This window comes from Pinus tabuliformis, chromosome 9 (genome assembly GCF_031772625.1).
Source record: "Pinus tabuliformis cultivar Carrire ecotype Pingquan chromosome 9, CPIR1, whole genome shotgun sequence".
NCBI lineage: Eukaryota > Viridiplantae > Streptophyta > Pinopsida > Pinales > Pinaceae > Pinus > Pinus tabuliformis.
This window is the reverse complement of record NC_142307.1, coordinates 27,521,605-27,539,908: the sequence shown is the minus strand read 5'-3', so window position 1 is coordinate 27,539,908 and position 18,304 is coordinate 27,521,605. Positions and strand designations below refer to the sequence as shown.

The 18,304-nt window shown below is 35.2% G+C and overlaps 1 protein-coding gene and 1 pseudogene across 1 annotated transcript in view; both read left to right on the top strand.

Annotated features, from left to right (window-relative positions):
* Nucleotides 1-18,304, top strand: part of EMB2410 (embryo defective 2410) — a 541,348-nt gene that overhangs the window by 124,793 nt on the left and 398,251 nt on the right. The gene's annotated exons all lie outside the window — the stretch shown is intronic.
* Nucleotides 16,842-17,467, top strand: LOC149146936 (coatomer subunit epsilon-1 pseudogene; annotated as a pseudogene).

Here is an 18,304-nt window from a genome sequence, read left to right as displayed (position 1 = left end):
TAGCTCGTATTCCAAGTTACAATATGAGAGCTCAAGGTTCTATTATATAAAGAGTTGGGAGCAAATTCGAATGAAGCATCGACATGGCAAATGGCTATGGAGCAAATCCAAGGAGAGAAAGTCGAGTTCCAAGTAGAGATGAGAGAGATAGCAAGGCAAATCGAATTCCATATGTGGCTTCATGAGAAAATCCAAATGTGAACCAAATCAAGGAGTTAACTTAAGTCAAACTCCAAGAAAAAACCATGTGATGCCACCTGCCGTAGATGATCCCAATAAGCTCAACGTAGATCCCTCATGAACTGTTTTGTCCCTCCTTGAGGAAATTCGATGTAGAGGTGATGATGCCAAATGTGAAGGAGAGGGAACATAAGTGGAGACAAACTCCCAAGAATATGTCTATCAATATCTCTTCAAAATCTCCCATGTGCATTAACTCGTAAAAATTCGATTTTCCAAGTCATTTGCTGCTGCATTTATTCCAAGAAATTCGATTTCCTTGAGTGAGTGGTGCATTTATGATGTAAGGTGCTCAATCATCCTCCACATGTCCCTTGACTCAACTCTTTGACTTGGGATAATTTCCAAGTCATTTCCATGTCATTATGTCACATGGAGCAATTTATTTCTCTCCATTTAATTTATTTTTGGTTTAATTTATTGCCACTTTTTCCACTAAACTTAGGAAAAGTGGGTTTTAAGGGTCTAGAACACATTTTTAACCCCTCAAAGTGTGTCATAGTAGAAATTTGAGGGTGAGAGGTGCAATTTTTATTACTCATACCCCATACAATTTCTCTAGAAAACACTTATTACATTTCATATACAAATTTTATTGCAATTTCCGCCCTGCGGAAAATTTTAAAAATTAAAAATGACCCCCCAGACCTCACCAAATTCTACAATTTTTTTGTGTGATCTAGTAAGATAATATACATTGACTCTAGACACTATGACTCACCCAAGGCCTCACCATCAAGCCGTACTCCAACTTTGCTGTATATTGGAGGAAAAAACTCAATTAATTATTAAGTCCTGGTAGGGAGATGATAATTAACCAAGTGAAAAAAAACCTCCTAGAGTAATACTCACTTGATGACAAGGTCCTAGGTTACCTAGGCCTGTTACATGGCTCAATACTCCTCATATTAGCATCACTTTTATAATTCCCCGCAGGGGTGTGGAATCTGGGTACAACAAAAATGATAAAAATAAGAAGTAGAGTTTAAAAACTCTAGTATGATGATGACTGATGTTATAAGCATCCTTGGTACATGCTTGGGCATGGAGCCTTCAGATAATCCTCAAGTGCCACTCCAGTGGTCAACAATATGCATTGCATCTTTATATTTAGAGCAAAATCAATGTGTGGTATCGATGACTTTGTTCTCATAAATCAATTGTCACTTGGACAATTTTTGCGGAAGAATTGGTAGCACACTATGAGGATACAAAGAACAATACCTTCTTTAGCCAATTGATAAATCTCAAACAAAGGGGTTTAATGGCGCAGCACATTGAGGACTTCCAAAGATTGAATATCAAGGTAAATGATATTCCACAGGAGCATAGGATTGATGTCTTTATAGAAACTTTCAAGGATAACATCCAACATGAGGGTTGCCTTTGGGAACTTGATTCATTGGAGAAGACATTTAAGGTGGCAAGAAAAGTTGAAAGCAAAATTATGGCAATAAGGAAGACTACCACTCACAACTAGAAAGAAGGAAGTGTTGTTGCTTATAGCCTTCCATAACCTACAAGGTTGGCACCACAACAATTGGAGGAAAAAAGAGCAAAAGGGCTTTGTTATAGTTGTGATAGCAAATACACCATAGGTCATAAGTGTGCCGAGAAGAAAGTATTTTATATAGATTGTGAAGAGGAGGAAGAAAATGAACAAGAAACATCAAAAGAAGAGTATATACACCAGAAACCAATCCCAGAGAAAGAAGACATGAATCTGACCATATCTTGTAATGCATTGGTGGGAATTACCACTCCTTAAACTCTCAAGATAGATGGATATATCAAGAAGAAAAAGGTAATAATGTTGATTGATTTGAGTAGTACCCATAATTTTATTCATTGTAAAATAGCCAAGGAATTAAATTGCCTTCTATATCCAACACCAGAGTGTCAAGTGATGGTTGCAAATGAAGGAATTATAAATTGCTCTAGAAAGTGCTATAATATCAAGCTAACCATGGGGGAATATGTATTGAATAGTTCAATGCTTTCCATTCCAATGGGTGGTGTTGATGCTGTACTGGGAGTCCAATTGTTACAATTTTTGGGGGCGATAGCTTTTACTTTTCAAGAACTTTTCATGATTTTTTTTTGCAAGGAAAGGAAATTGAATTAAGGGGTTACGTAGGGAAACTCGAGAAGATAATTAGCTCTAATGGCATGACAAAGTTTTGAAGAAGGAGCAACGAGGCATAATTGCACAATTATGCTCACAAGAGGTTCAAACATCAAAATATTTTATTTCTCCAGAACTCTATAACGTCTTGGACAATCATTCCAAGGTCTTTGAGACTCCCAAAGGCTTGCCACCTATTCGTGGTTATGATCATGTTATTCACTTGATTCCACGAAGTGTTCCTCCAAACATCATCCCTTACAGATATACCTATGCCCAAAAGAGTGAAATTGAACGTATGGTAGCAGAAATGCTAGAGGCCGGTATAATTCAACCTAGTCAAAGTTCTTTCTCTGCTCCATTATTGTGGTGCACAAGAAGGATGGATCGTGGCGTATGTGTCCGGATTATAGGGACCTCAACAAGCTCACTATTAAAGATAAATTTCCCATTTCTGTCATTGATGAATTACATGGAGCAATTTACTTCACAAAGCTGGATCTTTGTTCAGGATATCATCACAATAGAATGAAGATTGAAGACATTTTGAAAATAGCATTCAGAACACATGAAGATCATCACGAATTTTTGGTCATGCATTTTGGCCTAAGGCACCTTCCACATTTCAAGGTTTGATGAATTCCATTTTCAAACCTTTCCTTAGAAAATTTGTGTTAGCATTTTTTGATGATATACTAATATACAAGTAGTCTTGGAAGGATCATGTTCAACATGTTGACAGGGTGCTTAAACTATTGGAGGAAAAACAATTACATGCAAAAAACTCCAAATGCTTCTTTGGAGTACAGGAGGTGGAATATTTGGGTCATATTGTATCTCATGAGGGTGTTAAGGTAAACACTAACAAAATTAAATCCATTAAGGAATGGAAAATCCCCACAACCCTAAAGCATCTTTGAGGATTTCTCAGGTTGACAGTGTATTATTGCAAGTTTGTTAAGAGTTATGGGAGAATAGCAACGTCTCTAACAATGTTGTTGAAGAAAGATGCATTTTCTTGGTCTCTAGAAGCAACTAAGGCCTTTGAACATCTTAAAGAGGCAATGTGCCAAGCACCGGTCTTAGCTACTCCAGATTTCACAAAACCCTTTATTATGGAATGTGATGCCTCAGGAAATGGAATTGGTGTTGTTTTAATGCAAGAAGGAAGACCCATTGCTTTTGAAAATCGTCCAATCAAGGGAACATATTTACACATGCTTATTAATGAGAAGGAAATGTTGGCAATACTACATGCACTAAAGAAATGACGACTTTACCTAATGGGAAGACACTTCAAGGTAAGAATAGATCACGATAGTCTTAAATACTTTTTGGAACAAAACTTATCTTTAAAAGAGCAACAAAAATGGGTCCCCAAGATGTTCAGTTATGACTTTGAAATCATCTACGAAAAAGGGAAGCAAAATGTTGTTGCAGGTGCACACTCAAGAAAGAACGAGGATGTGGAAGCATTGCTTTGTGCCATTTTTATTATCCAACCTGATTGGATAACTGAAGCAAGTGATGAATGGAAGAATGAAGAAAAGGTGTGGACACTCATTCAAAAGCTGCAGCAAGATCCCGATTCCCAATACATCTGATACATTTATCTGGAAACATGATTCATTATGGTACCAATATTGTTTATATCTCTGTAAGAATTCCCAACTCAAACAAAAGATTCTTTTGGAATCGCACACTTCCCTCTTAGGAGGGCACTCAAGATTTTAAAAGCTTACCATAGGGTCAAGGAGGAATGTTTTTGGGATGACCTTAAATCTGATATTCAGAAGTTTGTGGTGGAATGTTTGGTTTGCCAACAAAATAAAGATGAGACAATTAAGACCTTGCGTTTGTTACAACCTTTAGCCATTCCAAGTCAATGTTGGGAGGAAGTCTCAATGGATTCTATCACAGGTTTACCCAAGTCTGAAGGAAAGACTGTCGTCATGGTGGTTGTTGATAGACTTACCTAGTATGCACACTTTTGTGCATTATCTCATCCATTTAAAGCCAATATAGTTACTACTGCATTTATGGAAATAATTCAAAAGCTACGTGGAAACCCAAAGATTAGTGTAAGCGACAAAGATCCCATTTTCACTAGAAAGTTTTGGATGGAATTATTTTCTTTTATGGGTACTCAATTAGCTCATAACTCTTCTTATCATCCTCAATTTCATGGGCAACCTGAGATAGGGAACGATTGTTTGGAAGGATGTCTTCGTTGCTTTGTATCTGATAAACAAATACAATGGGTGAAGTGGTTACCTTTGGTTGAATGGTGGTATAACACTTCCTTCCATACCACAACAAAAATGACCCCATTTACGACACTTTATGTATATCATCCACCATCCATCAGATCATCTTTAAGGAAAAATTCTAAGGTTCAAGTAGTGAAAGATCGCATCAAGCATCAACAACAAGTTCTCCGACTCTTAAAGGATAACCTCAATCTATTGTAGAATCGAATGAAACAACAAACTGATTAACATCATAGTGAAAGAAGTTTGGTGTAGGTGACTTGGTATTTTTATGGCTACAACCATAAAAACAAATCTCCCTCAAGCAAGCTAAGAAGGATAATAAATTATCATCCAAGTACTATGGTCCTTACAAGGTGTTGCAAAAGATTGGTCATATGGCATACAAATTGGAGTTCCTACATCTTTTCGAGTACACCCAATTTTCCATGTTTCATGCTTAAAGAAGGTTATCAGTGACAAGATCCTAGTTCAAACGATATTGCCAGAGCTTAATGAAGAAGGAAAAATCATATTGGAGCCTGAAGCAGTCAAGGAAACAAGAACTCGATAGCTTTATGGAATCGATCAATTTCAAAGCATCTCATTATATGGAAGAACTTACCTGCTGAAGATTCCATGTGGGAGGATAATAATTTTATACAGAGGCATCCAAAACTACTTAAGCATTGAGGACAACACTTTTTTGAAGGACAGGGGCATGTTAGGTCCCTATAATACTAGTGTATACCCTTTATTGTTATTGTTAGTGTAGCCCCCTATGTTATTGTTGTGCCCATGTAGGCCCCATATTGTTATTGTTATGCCTCATAGAAGCCCACTATTGTTATTGTTGTGTCCTTATATTATTATTGATATGTAGGCTTTAATTATATTGTGGCCCCTTAGACTCCTATATAGCACAAGGAGGTCTAGTCATTTGAATCATTCAAGAATTGTTCATTTATGTGATGTAAAGGAGGTTGCAACCTTGAAGAGGCTAATTTTGAAGTCGTTGATCTATTTTTTTGTGATCTCTTTACATAACAAATTGACCCCTTCTTCCAGAAAACTCGTGGTCTCTTCAAGATATAGAACTCAATGCTCTATAATGGCAGACTTGGATATGTGTAATGATAATGGAAAATCCAAGGTTAGTGAATAAAGTCAACTGATAGCACGATAGAAACTTACTTCTTCTCTGCCATTCCTTCTCCTCAGTGAATAATGAAGCTCAATGGCAGAATTTGAGTGATTCCACCCTCCAAACTAGATAGGGTGTATGGTTTCAACACTGAAACTAGCAACCAAACTTAGGGTTTCCATAAACCCTAGACTCTTCACCAAGAGCTCTCAAAAAATTCTAGTTGTCAAGTGAAAAAATGCTAGGATGATGAGAGACCCCCTCATTTCCCTTTTTTATAGCTCACTTGACTCTTTTTCCACCCTTTTTACCTTTTCCCTCCAATTAAATAATAAAAACACTTTTCTTTATTTTAATAAAGTGCCTTTTATTGACTAATTAGAGCCACTTTTAACTCTGCAAAATGCTTAATTCGTCTCCATGATCACACTGACCACCCAAAGCCCCTTTTTGTCATCCTGCCTTTATGCTCTGTTTCCAACGAACTATTACACTAAGGTGTTCCTCCAAATAATCAACAACCCAAAATTGCATCAAGTGTAAATAATTAAATTAATCCTGATAGTAACTTTGTTTACAAAGGATTTTTCGGCGAAGATCACATGAGACATCATTTGTCGACGCGTTTCGAACCAACCAGTGTGGTTCATCGTCAGGACAAGTTGAAGAAACAGATCCAGCTTTGCAGGTTAAATAGACAGAGCAAAGCCTCCAACGGCTAAAAAGACAACAGCTACTTTTGACTAGGTCCAGGGATCAAAAACCCTATTATTAACCTGGGGGGCTAGACCAATAAATAAAATAATAAAATGATAAAAAATATTAATAAATAATTAAAATAATAAAAATAATTAAACAATTATGTACGATTAGTACCTAAAAATAATTCATAATAATAGTTAGTTAAAAATAAAAATTATATCTAGGAAAAAATAAATAAATAAATAAATAAATAATAAATAATAAATAATAAATAATAAATAAATTAATAAATTAATAAATTAATAAATAAATAAAAATTAATCTAGAGAGGGACCATTCCCTTACAAATAATATTATGATAATAGTTAAGTACCAATATAATAAATAATTAATTTTTTTTTAATAAATAATTAAAAAGCAAATAGGTCCCATCAGTAACTAAAATTAATTCAGAATTAAAATTCTATTCAATTATTAAATATAATTAAAATTATATAAAGTTATAATATATTTATTTAGTTATAAATAAATAAAAAATAAATAAATAAATTAATTAATGAATTATATAAATTAAAATTATATTTGCTTAGTTCTAAATAAATAAATAATAAATAATAAATAAATAAGTTAATTAATTAATAAATAAAAATTAATCTAGAGAGGGACAAGTCCCTTAAAAATTATGATAATAGTACCAATATTAATAGAAAATTAAAATTTGTAATAAATAATTAAAAAGCAAATAGGTCCCATCAGTAACTAAAATTAATTCAGAATTAAAATTCTATTCAATTATTAAATATAATTAAAATTACATATAATTAATATAATATATATAATTAAAATTATATATAATTAAAATTATTTTAATTAATATAATATAATTAAAATAACTTTAATTATATTATATTAATTAACCTTATTATATTATTTAAATTAAATGAAGTTATATTAAAGTTAAAATATAATTAAAATTATTTCTAAAATAATATTTATATTAAAATTATGTTTTAGAATTAAAGTTATATTATCCTAGGGGGACCAACCCCTAAAAATGATTTAAAGAAAATATAAAATAATAATAATAATAATAATAATAATAAAAAATAAAATAAAATAAATAAATAGATAAATAAACAGATAAATAAAGAAATAAAATAAAAATAAAAATAATAATAATAAAAATAAATAAATAAATAAAAATAAAATAAAATAAAATAATACTAATGATAATAATAATTCAGAATAATAATAGATAATAAATACATAATTTAAAAAGAAAAAAAGAAAAAAAGAAAAAAGAGACTAGGACGAGAGTGCTGGGACCCAACACCGACTGATTTTCCAGCCATCATCTCTATTGAGATTACTCGGCCTCTTTTCAATCTCAAGCGCCTCCCTAAATTTCCGATGATGGAAGTGCAAAACCTTCGCAATAACACTAGCTTCCTCAATACAAACATGATGCTTGGTTTTCTCGGCGTGCTCAGCTAAAGCGGAAGACTTAGTACGCCTATGCTTGAGATCTGCTACATGCTCACTAATCCGTTGATTAATGGAACGACCAGTTTCCCCAATGTAGGGGGTCCCACAGGAACATGGGATCAAGTACACACCTTTCATATCTTTAGGGTCGATAGGATCCTTCGCTGATCTGAGGGACATGCGAATAGTGTTCAGGGGCCTAAAGGTCACAGGGACATCATGTGACCTGGGAATCCTACCAATCTTATCAGTAGTCCCTTGAACATACGGAAGAAGGACGCCAGGAACTCGCTCCTTAGGTTCACGATGAGACAATGAATTCTTTGAAGCTTTAAGGAAAGCCCTCTGACAGGAATCTACTATAACCATTCTCAACAAAGACATAAAGGAGATGGGATTTCTCCTTCTCAAAATTCTCCTTATCCGAGATCCTTAGGGCCTGCGTAGCCAGGGTATTGAGAACACCCATCTTTTGAGCCGGGAAATGATGGGAACTGGCATGAAGGTACTGCTCAGTATGCGTTTTCTTCCGAAAAACTTGGTGGCCGAGGGAACCATCACTATTCTTAGAAATCAGAATATCGAGGAACGGAAGGCAACCATCGACCTCCTGCTCCATGGTGAATTTAATGGCAGAGGATTGATTATTGAGATGATTGAAGAAGAGATCTAATTCCTCTTGGCCGTGAGGCCAGATAACATTGGTGTCATCCACATATCTTCTCCAATGCTTTGGCAGGAGCCTGGAAGAGTTTAGAGCCTTGGACTCAAAATCTTCCATGAAAAGATTAGCAACAACAGGGGAAAGGGGTGAGCCCATGGCAACCCCGCAGGTTTGCTCAAAGAACTCTCCCTCAAAACAGGAAAACGTAGAAGTGAGACAGATCTCCACTAACTTAGCAGTGTCAGGATCTGTTAGGCGGTTGATCACCTCCAAGGCCTCACCAATAGGGATGCAAGTGAAGAGGGAAACAACATCAAAACTAACAAGAATGTCCCCAGGGTCGAGCTTAATGTCCTTGAGCTCCTTAATGTAGGAAGCAGAGTCCTTTACGAAGGACTCAGTACGACCAACCAAGGGCTTAAGCTTTAACGCAAGGAACTTAGCAAGGCGGTAGGTAGGACCACCAATGGTGTTGACAATGGGCCTCAGGGGAGCCCCCTCCTTGTGAATCTTGGGGAGACCATAGATTCTAGGCGTGATAGGGTTGCTCTCGATGAGTTTATGGTGAAGGGAACTCAATGAGCTAATGGATTTAATGGCAAGCGCCACCTTCCTAGCAACCTTCTTTAACGGATTCTTAGGAAGCTTTCTGTAGCTACCACTATTATGAAGATGATCCAACATCTTGCTGCGGTAATCAGCCATGTTAAGAATGACGACAGCACCACCCTTGTCCGCCTTTAAAACAATGATATCCTTGTTCTGGTTTAAGGATCTGAGAGCGACAGATTCTTCCTTGCTAAGGTTGCTCCTAGGGGGCTTAGCCTTTCTCAAGACAACCGCACAATCTTGCCTGATGGTGTCCTTGACCCTATCAGGTAAATTTCGGATCCCAAACTCAATGTCACAAATAATATCATCTACCGGGATTTTCTTAGGAGCCACGGCAAAATTTAAACCTTTGCCTAAAACTTTAAAAACAGAAGGGGAAAGGAGAAATTGGAAAGGTTTAAAACCCTATTAGAATGAGAATGAGACTTTTAATTGCCTTTCTTCTCATTCGATGGTTTTAAACCTTTCTCATTCTTCTCATTATTCCTTTCCAATTCTGATTTCTAAGAATAGTGATGGTTCCCTCGGCCACCAAGTTTTTCGGAAGAAAACGCATACTGAGTAGTACCTTCATGCCAGTTCCCATCATTTCCCGGCTCAAAAGATGGGTGTTCTCAATACCCTGGCTACGCGGGCCCTAAGGATCTCGGATAAGGAGAGTTTTGAGAAGGAGAAATCCCATCTCCTTGATGTCTTTGTTGAGAATGGTTATAGTAGATTCCTGGGTCAGAGGGCTTTCCTTATAGCTTCAAAGAATTCATTGTCTCATCGTGAACCTAAGGAGCGAGTTCCTGGCATCCTTCTTCCGTATGTTCAAGGGACTACTGATAAGATTGGTAGGATTCTCAGGTCACATGATGTCCCTGTGACCTTTAGGCCCCTGAACACTATTCGCATGTCCCTCAGATCAGCGAAGGATCCTATCGACCCTAAAGATATGAAAGGTGTGTACTTGATCCCCTGTTCCTGTGGGACCCCCTACATTGGGGAAACTGGTCACTCCATTAATCAACGAATTAGTGAGCATGTAGCAGATCTCAAGCATAGGCGTACTAAGTCTTCCGCTTTAGCTGAGCACGCCGAGAAAACCAAGCATCATGTTTGTATTGAGGAAGCTAGTGTTATTGCGAAGGTTTCGCACTTCCATCATCGGAAATTTAGGGAGGCGCTTGAGATTGAAAAGAGGCCGAGTAATCTCAATAGAGATGATGGCTGGAAAATCAGTCGGTGTTGGGTCCCAGCACTCTCGTCCTAGTCTCTTTTTTTTTTTTTTTTTTTTAATTATGTATTTATTATCTATTATTATTCTGAATTATTATTATCATTAGTATTATTTTATTTTATTTTTATTTATTTATTTATTTTTATTATTTTTATTTTTATTTTATTTATTTATCCGTTTATTTATCTATCTATTTATTTATTTTTATTATTATTATTATTATTATTTTTTTATTATTATATTTTCTTTAAATCATTTTTAGGGGTTGGTCCCCCTAGGATAATATAACTTTAATTCTAAAACATAATTTTAATATAAATATTATTTTAAATATAATTTTAATTTTAATATAACTTCATATAATTTTAAATAATATAATAAGGTTAATTAATATAATATAATTAAAGTTATTTTAATTATATTATATTAATTAAAATAATTTTAATTATATATAATTTTAATTATATATATTATATTAATTATATGTAATTTTAATTATATTTAATAATTGAATAGAATTTTAATTCTGAATTAATTTCAGTTACTGATGGGACCTATTTGCTTTTTAATTATTTATTAAAAATTTTAATTTTCTATTAATATTGGTACTATTATCATAATTTTTAAGGGACTCCTCTCTAGATTAATTTTTATTTATTAATTAATTAACTTATTTATTTATTATTTATTATTTATTTATTTATTTAGAACTAAGTAAATATAATTTTAATTTATATAATTTTATATAATTAATTATTTATTTATAACTAAATAAATATATTATAACTTTATATAATTTTAATTATATTTAATAATTGAATAGAATTTTAATTCTGAATTAATTTTAGTTACTGATGGGACCTATTTGCTTTTTAATTATTTATTAAATTTTTTTTAATTATTTTCTAATATTGGTACTTAACTATTATCATAATATTATTTGTAAGGGACTGGTCCCTCTCTAGATTAATTTTTATTAATTAATTAATTAATTAATTAATTTATTATTAATTTATTTATTTATTTTTTCCTAGATATAATTTTTATTTTTAACTAACTATTATTAGGAATTATTTTTAGGTACTAATCGTACATAACTGTTTAATTATTTTTATTATTTATTAATATTTTTTATCATTTTATTATTTTATTTATTGGTCTAGCCCCCCAGGTTAATAATAGGGTTTTTGATCCCTGGACCTAGTCAAAAGTAGCTGTTGTCTTTTTAGCCGTTGGAGGCTTTGCTCTGTCTATTTAACCTGCAAAGCTGGATCTGTTTCTTCAACTTGTCCTGACGATGAACCACACTGGTTGGTTCGAAACGCGTCAACAAATGATGTCTCATGTGATCTTCGCCGAAAAATCCTTTGTAAACTTGATATGGATCACAGAAGCCTAAACTCTAATAATTTTGTTTTACGAAAATCATTGGAATACAACGAAACCAAGATCAAATTGTGAAAAACTGATCTCGATGATGAAACATGGCAAGCAATCCCAGTTAGACCCATAAAACTCCTCCAAAACCCTTCAGGTCCATCAACCATGTAATCTTGCCCTACCACCTAGCTAAGACAAGCCGTGGAAATTCCCTCTAACCACATGACAAGGGAATTAAAAAATTGGGGACATTAAAGGTTGATTTGGATACGATTGTTGAGGTTGAGAAGAATATTGGGAATAATATGGTGGATATTGTCGATATTGGGGATATTGCTGTGGATATTGAAGAAAATTTGGCATATCTCCATAAGCGTTCCCTCGCCATCCTTGTTGCCAAGGTTGGTTTTGGGTTTTTGGTGGCCATGTTTGCCAAGGTAAAAGGGTATTCCAACTATGTGGTGGATATTGTTGATATGGATTAAATTGCTACTTGGGATCTTGGGTAATACTTGATTTTTGTGTTTTGCATGGTCTTCTTGGTGCGACATAACAACGCTGCTCTGAAGCTTCATTTGCTTCATTGTCTCTTTGATATACTGCCCTCAGTGCTAGCAAATATGGACAATCCTTTGCTGCATGGTTTTTTGGACATATAACATAGATTTCAATGTTATCTGAAGGACATTCATGCAAATGATGCTTTTTTCTACATCTTGGACAAAAGATTGATAAGGCTGCATTTTCTGTTTTTGTTTGTTTGTGTGTTTATAATTCTGAATTTTCAATGTATTTATTTGCTTACTAAGATTTCCAAGAATATTGTTTTAAAATCTTCAAGTAAATCACCTAGTTCAACTCTACTTACTCCACCAATTGCTGATTTAGTTACCGTAGAGATGTTGGAATCTCTAGTTCCCTTACCATATTTAGATTTTCCTCTTGAAATGTTTTTGCACAATTCACAAAATTTTGCAAAACTTAGTTGAGATACATCTCCTTTTCCCATTCGGTTTAAAAGATCTATTAATTCATATCTAATGCCTCTAAGTAAAAGAATTTTAAGAGTATCAAGACTTACGCAAATCTTTTTATGTAATCCTCAAGAAGTTCATCTTTTTGACTCATTTTAAAAACTCGCTCTTTAAAATTATGATCTATGCAATAGTCTATATACTTTTCAAGAAAAAGTTTATGCATTTTATCCCAAGTTCTAATAGAATATGTACCTAATCCAGTGAACCATTGTAAAACACCATATTTAAGAGTAGATGGAACTAACTTTAAGTTTTTAATATCTAATGAATAATCATAGCTTCGACATAATACCTCAAACTCAAAGAGAAAAGTTTCAGGATCTTCTGTTCTTAAACCATGAAAATATGATAGCACGAATGATGGAATATTTTTCATATTTACATTGGCTATTGGATCTTGAATAGGGATTCAAATTTCTTCTTCTTCTTCTTCCTCATCTTCATGATGTGCGAGCCTCTTTGTTCATTTCCTTCTAATGTTGGTCCAATTCTAACTGCTTTTTCTCTTATGCCTTCTCACCTATTTTCAACCATTGATGCTTTTGATGTATGGGAGTATGTTGTTTCCTCAAATGGATTTTGTTCAACTAGTTTCTCTCGGATTGGTTGTTCTTCAAGTGAACCTTCCTTTGTTATAGTTTCTTCAGTTGGTACCTTCAATTGAAGTCCACTGAATGCCTTTCCTGTTGGATATGAATGAAAGACAACTGCTTGTGTTGAAGATTCTTTTTGCTCCTTAGCTCTTTCTCCTGATTGTGAAGTTTACTCTGGATACCTTATTCTACTTGCAAATGTGGGGATGCGTGATGTGGATGATGATGTGGCATTTACTGAACGATGTGTTGAACTAGTTGGGGTGCTAGGTAAATAAATTGTTGAAGTGATTCTACCTTTAGAATCTCTTTTTCTATTCATGCATCCTACTTATCATGCTTTACTTATGCAAATAATTGTATGCCTAGATTGAAAACTAATTCCTTTGTACAATTTCCTAGCAACGACGCCAAAAATGCAGTAATTATTGTGAACTAGAATTACGTTACATTTAATTCATCAATCCGAGTTTGTAAAGTTGTGAAGTTATGCAAGATCTAGTTTCTAATTTATCTATTGAAAATTACTTTGTAAGCTACCTATCACTAACTATTGGAAACATAAATCTAACTATGAAAACTAGTTGCAAATTAAAAGAATCAACACATAATCGGTTCTAAACACTTAAACCATCACCATGTAAAATTTTGTAATGAAACAATCGCAAAATCATTTGTTCATTCAATTTATAATTCAACTAATGGGTTCTGTGATTGAGAATAAACAAGTCTTTAATCAGTTGGATGGCTCGTATGAATAACCTTTGTTAGTTTTTATAGCTCAGACAAATGTTCTAGTCTCAGATGGTGTCTGTAAGGCTAGGAGCATAGGTGGATTAATTATTTCCAATACCTAGAAATATTTCTAAGTGAAATGTCTTAATTAGATTTAATTAACCAGTTTTAATTATTTTCCCAAGTTTAACTTAGGGGAATGGGTTAATTAATCAAGATTAATTGAGAAAATCGATTTTTCTATAGTGAGTTCTACAAAAGTGATTTTTGGAAGTCAAGATTATATTAGCCATCGATTGGAGTTAGATCGTGGCCGTTGATTTGTCGACGAGAGATTATAAGAGGAGATCGATGGGGCATTTGGAGATCATTCTTACAAGCAGATTTGCAGTGATCAACAATGCTTGAGATCTATTTGCCAGAGAGGGATTCTTCATAGTGATTTCTAGATTCTCAGTGACAAAGGGAGATTGATTTATCTGTAGAGGTCGAGTTTCTCGAGCCAGTGCAAATTGATTCAGTGAGGGCGAGTGAAGCAACAAAACTTATAGTGTGTCGACTTTAATTGAAAAATACACAAGAGGTATTTGAAATAATATATATATATATATCTATATATATAATATATATATATATATATACATATATCTATATATATATATATATATTATATATATATATATACAAGGATGTTGAATGTTACAATGAGGCCCTGCTTATATACCTAGGCAGGTGTCTTTTCGTGATTGGGCAAAAGACATGCCTTTTCACTTAACTAATGACTACTTAACATAACCATTACTTGATTATTTACTATTTACATTTATTTATATTTATTTAATTTTATATAATTTATATTCGTAACTGTTAAACACACATAGACAACAAAGAATAAGAAAGATAAATCAGTGAGTACATTTTTTATTAACATCAGATATACATTTATAGTACAACATATGACTCTTGGGTTTCAGATCCCAAGGTCTCTTGGACTGCTTTTGTCCATTTGACTTCCACACTAACCCAATAGGATTAGGTGTCCAACATTCCCCCCCTTAATCCGAAGGGTTATGTATGAGTCCAAGAAGAGAGCTGTAATACAAAATGTGCAAAAAATGCATGGCAGCATTAGGCTGAATGTGCTCTATGAAATGTTGGTATAAAGCGCAGTGGTTTAAGGATGACCACCAACACTGGAACGCTTAGTGCAGTTCCCGGAACTCTTCCAAAACTGGCAAGAAGCTGGAGTCTTCTGCTAGAGGAAGTGTTCTTAATCTGTGATGGTTTAAGGATGACCAACAACTCTGGAATGCTTAATGCAATTCCTGGAACTCTTCCAAAACTGGCAAGAAGCTGGTGTCTTCTGCTAGAGGAAGTGTCCTTAATCTGTGATGGTTTAAGGATGACCAACAACTCTGCTGGAACTCTTCCAAAACTGGCAAGAAGCTGGAGTCTTCTGCTAGAGGAAGTCCCAGATTGCCAACTGAAGGCATGTTCAGGCATCTTTGTCTCTGGCTACAACTCTGAAACTGGTGTGGCAGGTTGTGGCTCAGGCTCGCTTGATGTGACTTTGAAGCTTGTAGATGACCATCATTTCCCCCCCTGTCAGATACAAGGTGAGAAGATGGAGAAAACTCAACTGCAAGACTGTTCAATACTCTGGAACAAGATCTGATATGTGTTTGGAATATCTTCTTGGCTGTTGATGCCCATTGCCAAGAAGCGATCCATCCAAGATGAATCTTTGTTCTTGCAGGACGTTTGTTTCTGAAGCATCTGTGTGAAGAATGGCTGGTTTTATGACAGTGCTTACATGGATGAAGATCAAAACAGTGATCTTTCAAATGGCCAACTCGGTCACAGTGTTGGCATTTCACGATCTGTTGTTGTTGTTGTTGTGGAAGAAAGGCAGAGTCTGGAACAGCTGAAGCTGAACTGTCATGAGGAGCAGGTGAACTGTCATAAATGAATCCAGCACTCTGAAACTGAATGGGCTTGGCATAGTCTGGAATATGAAAGGACAAGTCCTTGTCATATCCAAGACCAATTCTGTGCTTGTTGTGGACAAGCTGTTCCCAAGGTCTGATGATGGGCTTGGGAAGTGCAGACTGAGTTTCTGCATCTGCATGTACAACTGCTGCTTTATTGGGCATTGGATCTGAATGAACTTGCTACTTATGGGAGTTTATTTCACTGTTCTGAACAAAAACAGGTTCAGAATGATGACTCCTTTGTTTTAATTCTTCTTGCTGAAGCTCAGATTCAAGCTCCAAAAATTCTACCTTTTCTTGTGTATACTGCAGATAGGTTTTGATATCACAGAGAGTGTTCTTGCTGATTTTCACTGTGTCATGATCAGTAGAATGCATCAAAGTTTTCAAGAATTCTAATACTTCAGTAATTTTAGCCATATTCTCCATTGTCAAAATTACACCTTTTAAAAAACTGATCATAACTATGAACAAATGAATAAGCAGCACCCACTCACAATACTATGTCAAGAATCTTTTCCTTATCGCTGGAAATTTAGAACTGTTATGATTGAAGTGAGACAGGAGTTATCAACACACATATCATGCACGAATACAGAGACCAAGAGTGATAGAGAGAGTCCAAATACAACAGTCTCTGCGCAAACCATCAATCCAATGTTTGTAAAATGCAGGCACTATAAATTTGGAGATCGAAAATCGAAAGCGGGTTCCTGTAATTCCAGCACGAAAATTCAAAGCGTGATATTGCAGGTCCTGTATCCGTGTGTTCCGTTCTCTCGATCGGTACAGTGTGAAAATGAGCGGGCCAGATGCCTTATTCTCCCTCCGGAACAATTTCTACCTAGGAGCCTACCAGGCAGCCATTAACGAGAGCGATGTCCATGGCCTCACGGAAGAGGAATCCATCGAAAGGGATTGCCTCGTTTACAGATCTTACATTGCCATCGGCAGTTACCAGCTCGTTATCTCCGAGATTAATGATTCGGCAGCAACCCCTTTACAGGCCGTGAAGCTCTTGGCAATGTACTTGGCTGGACCTGAATACAAGGAAACTGCTCTTTCTAGTTTCAAAGAATGGCTCAGTGATACTGTCATAAGCAACAATCCTGTTTTGAAGCTGATTGCTGGAACCATCTACGTTCATGAACAAGATTACAATGAGGCTCTGAAACACACTCACTCAGGAGGAACACTAGAATTGTATGCTCTGAATGTTCAAATATATCTCAAGATGCACAGGTCCGATTATGCAGAGAAGCAGTTGAAATTAATGCAGCAAGTGTAACCAGAATCTCGTCCCCTTAGTCAACACTCAACTCCACTGCCTCTTATCTTCTTCAAATCTCCTTCACTGAATTCTTCACCGAAAATTGATGGTTGAAATGAAATGTCCCACAACAGCTTACTGTTTTGGGCGTTACAATCAAAAACAGATTCTCATTGGATATCTCTCTGGTCACCAGAGCCGAGCCTCGGCATGAGGAAAATCGAACCACGAGTGAAATCAGCTTTCTTCTACTCCACTTCTCCAGATCCAACGAAACGAGAAAGACCCACAGGATATTCTATATAGTATTTTAGGTCTAGAAGTAACAGAAAGGAATGGAATGAAGCATTGTGCGAAAGCTTGTGGCTACCATTCGGGTCAAGGACATTCTGGGATGAAGGACAACTGCAGGAATAAACACGAAACGCCCGAGAGTTACTTCACTTCTCCGAAATGAAATGAAGACGACTCACATGATATCACTGACAGTTGGAGAGACTTAGGCCCCGAAATAAACAGAAGAGTAGAGAGTCTCCCATCGATTCTTCGAAAAAACGGAAGAGTAGTGAGTCTCAGAGAGTAATGACGTCCTCCCAATACTTCCCTCCGCGGTTGAAACAAAAGTTGTAAACACTATAGCATTTACCTATACATAGACATGTCGAGCTATGCTGCATCCATTAGCAAGTCGACACTGGGGATGGTTTTGGGAAACGGGTGTCCTCCCAGAATTTCAGCAACCAAATCAGTGCAGGCACAGCATCTGCACTTTCAACACATGCACGAATATCTTCACTGTGATTACAAAGATTCCCAATAACAGTTGCAGAGTCCTCTTTTGCTTTTGAAGATCCA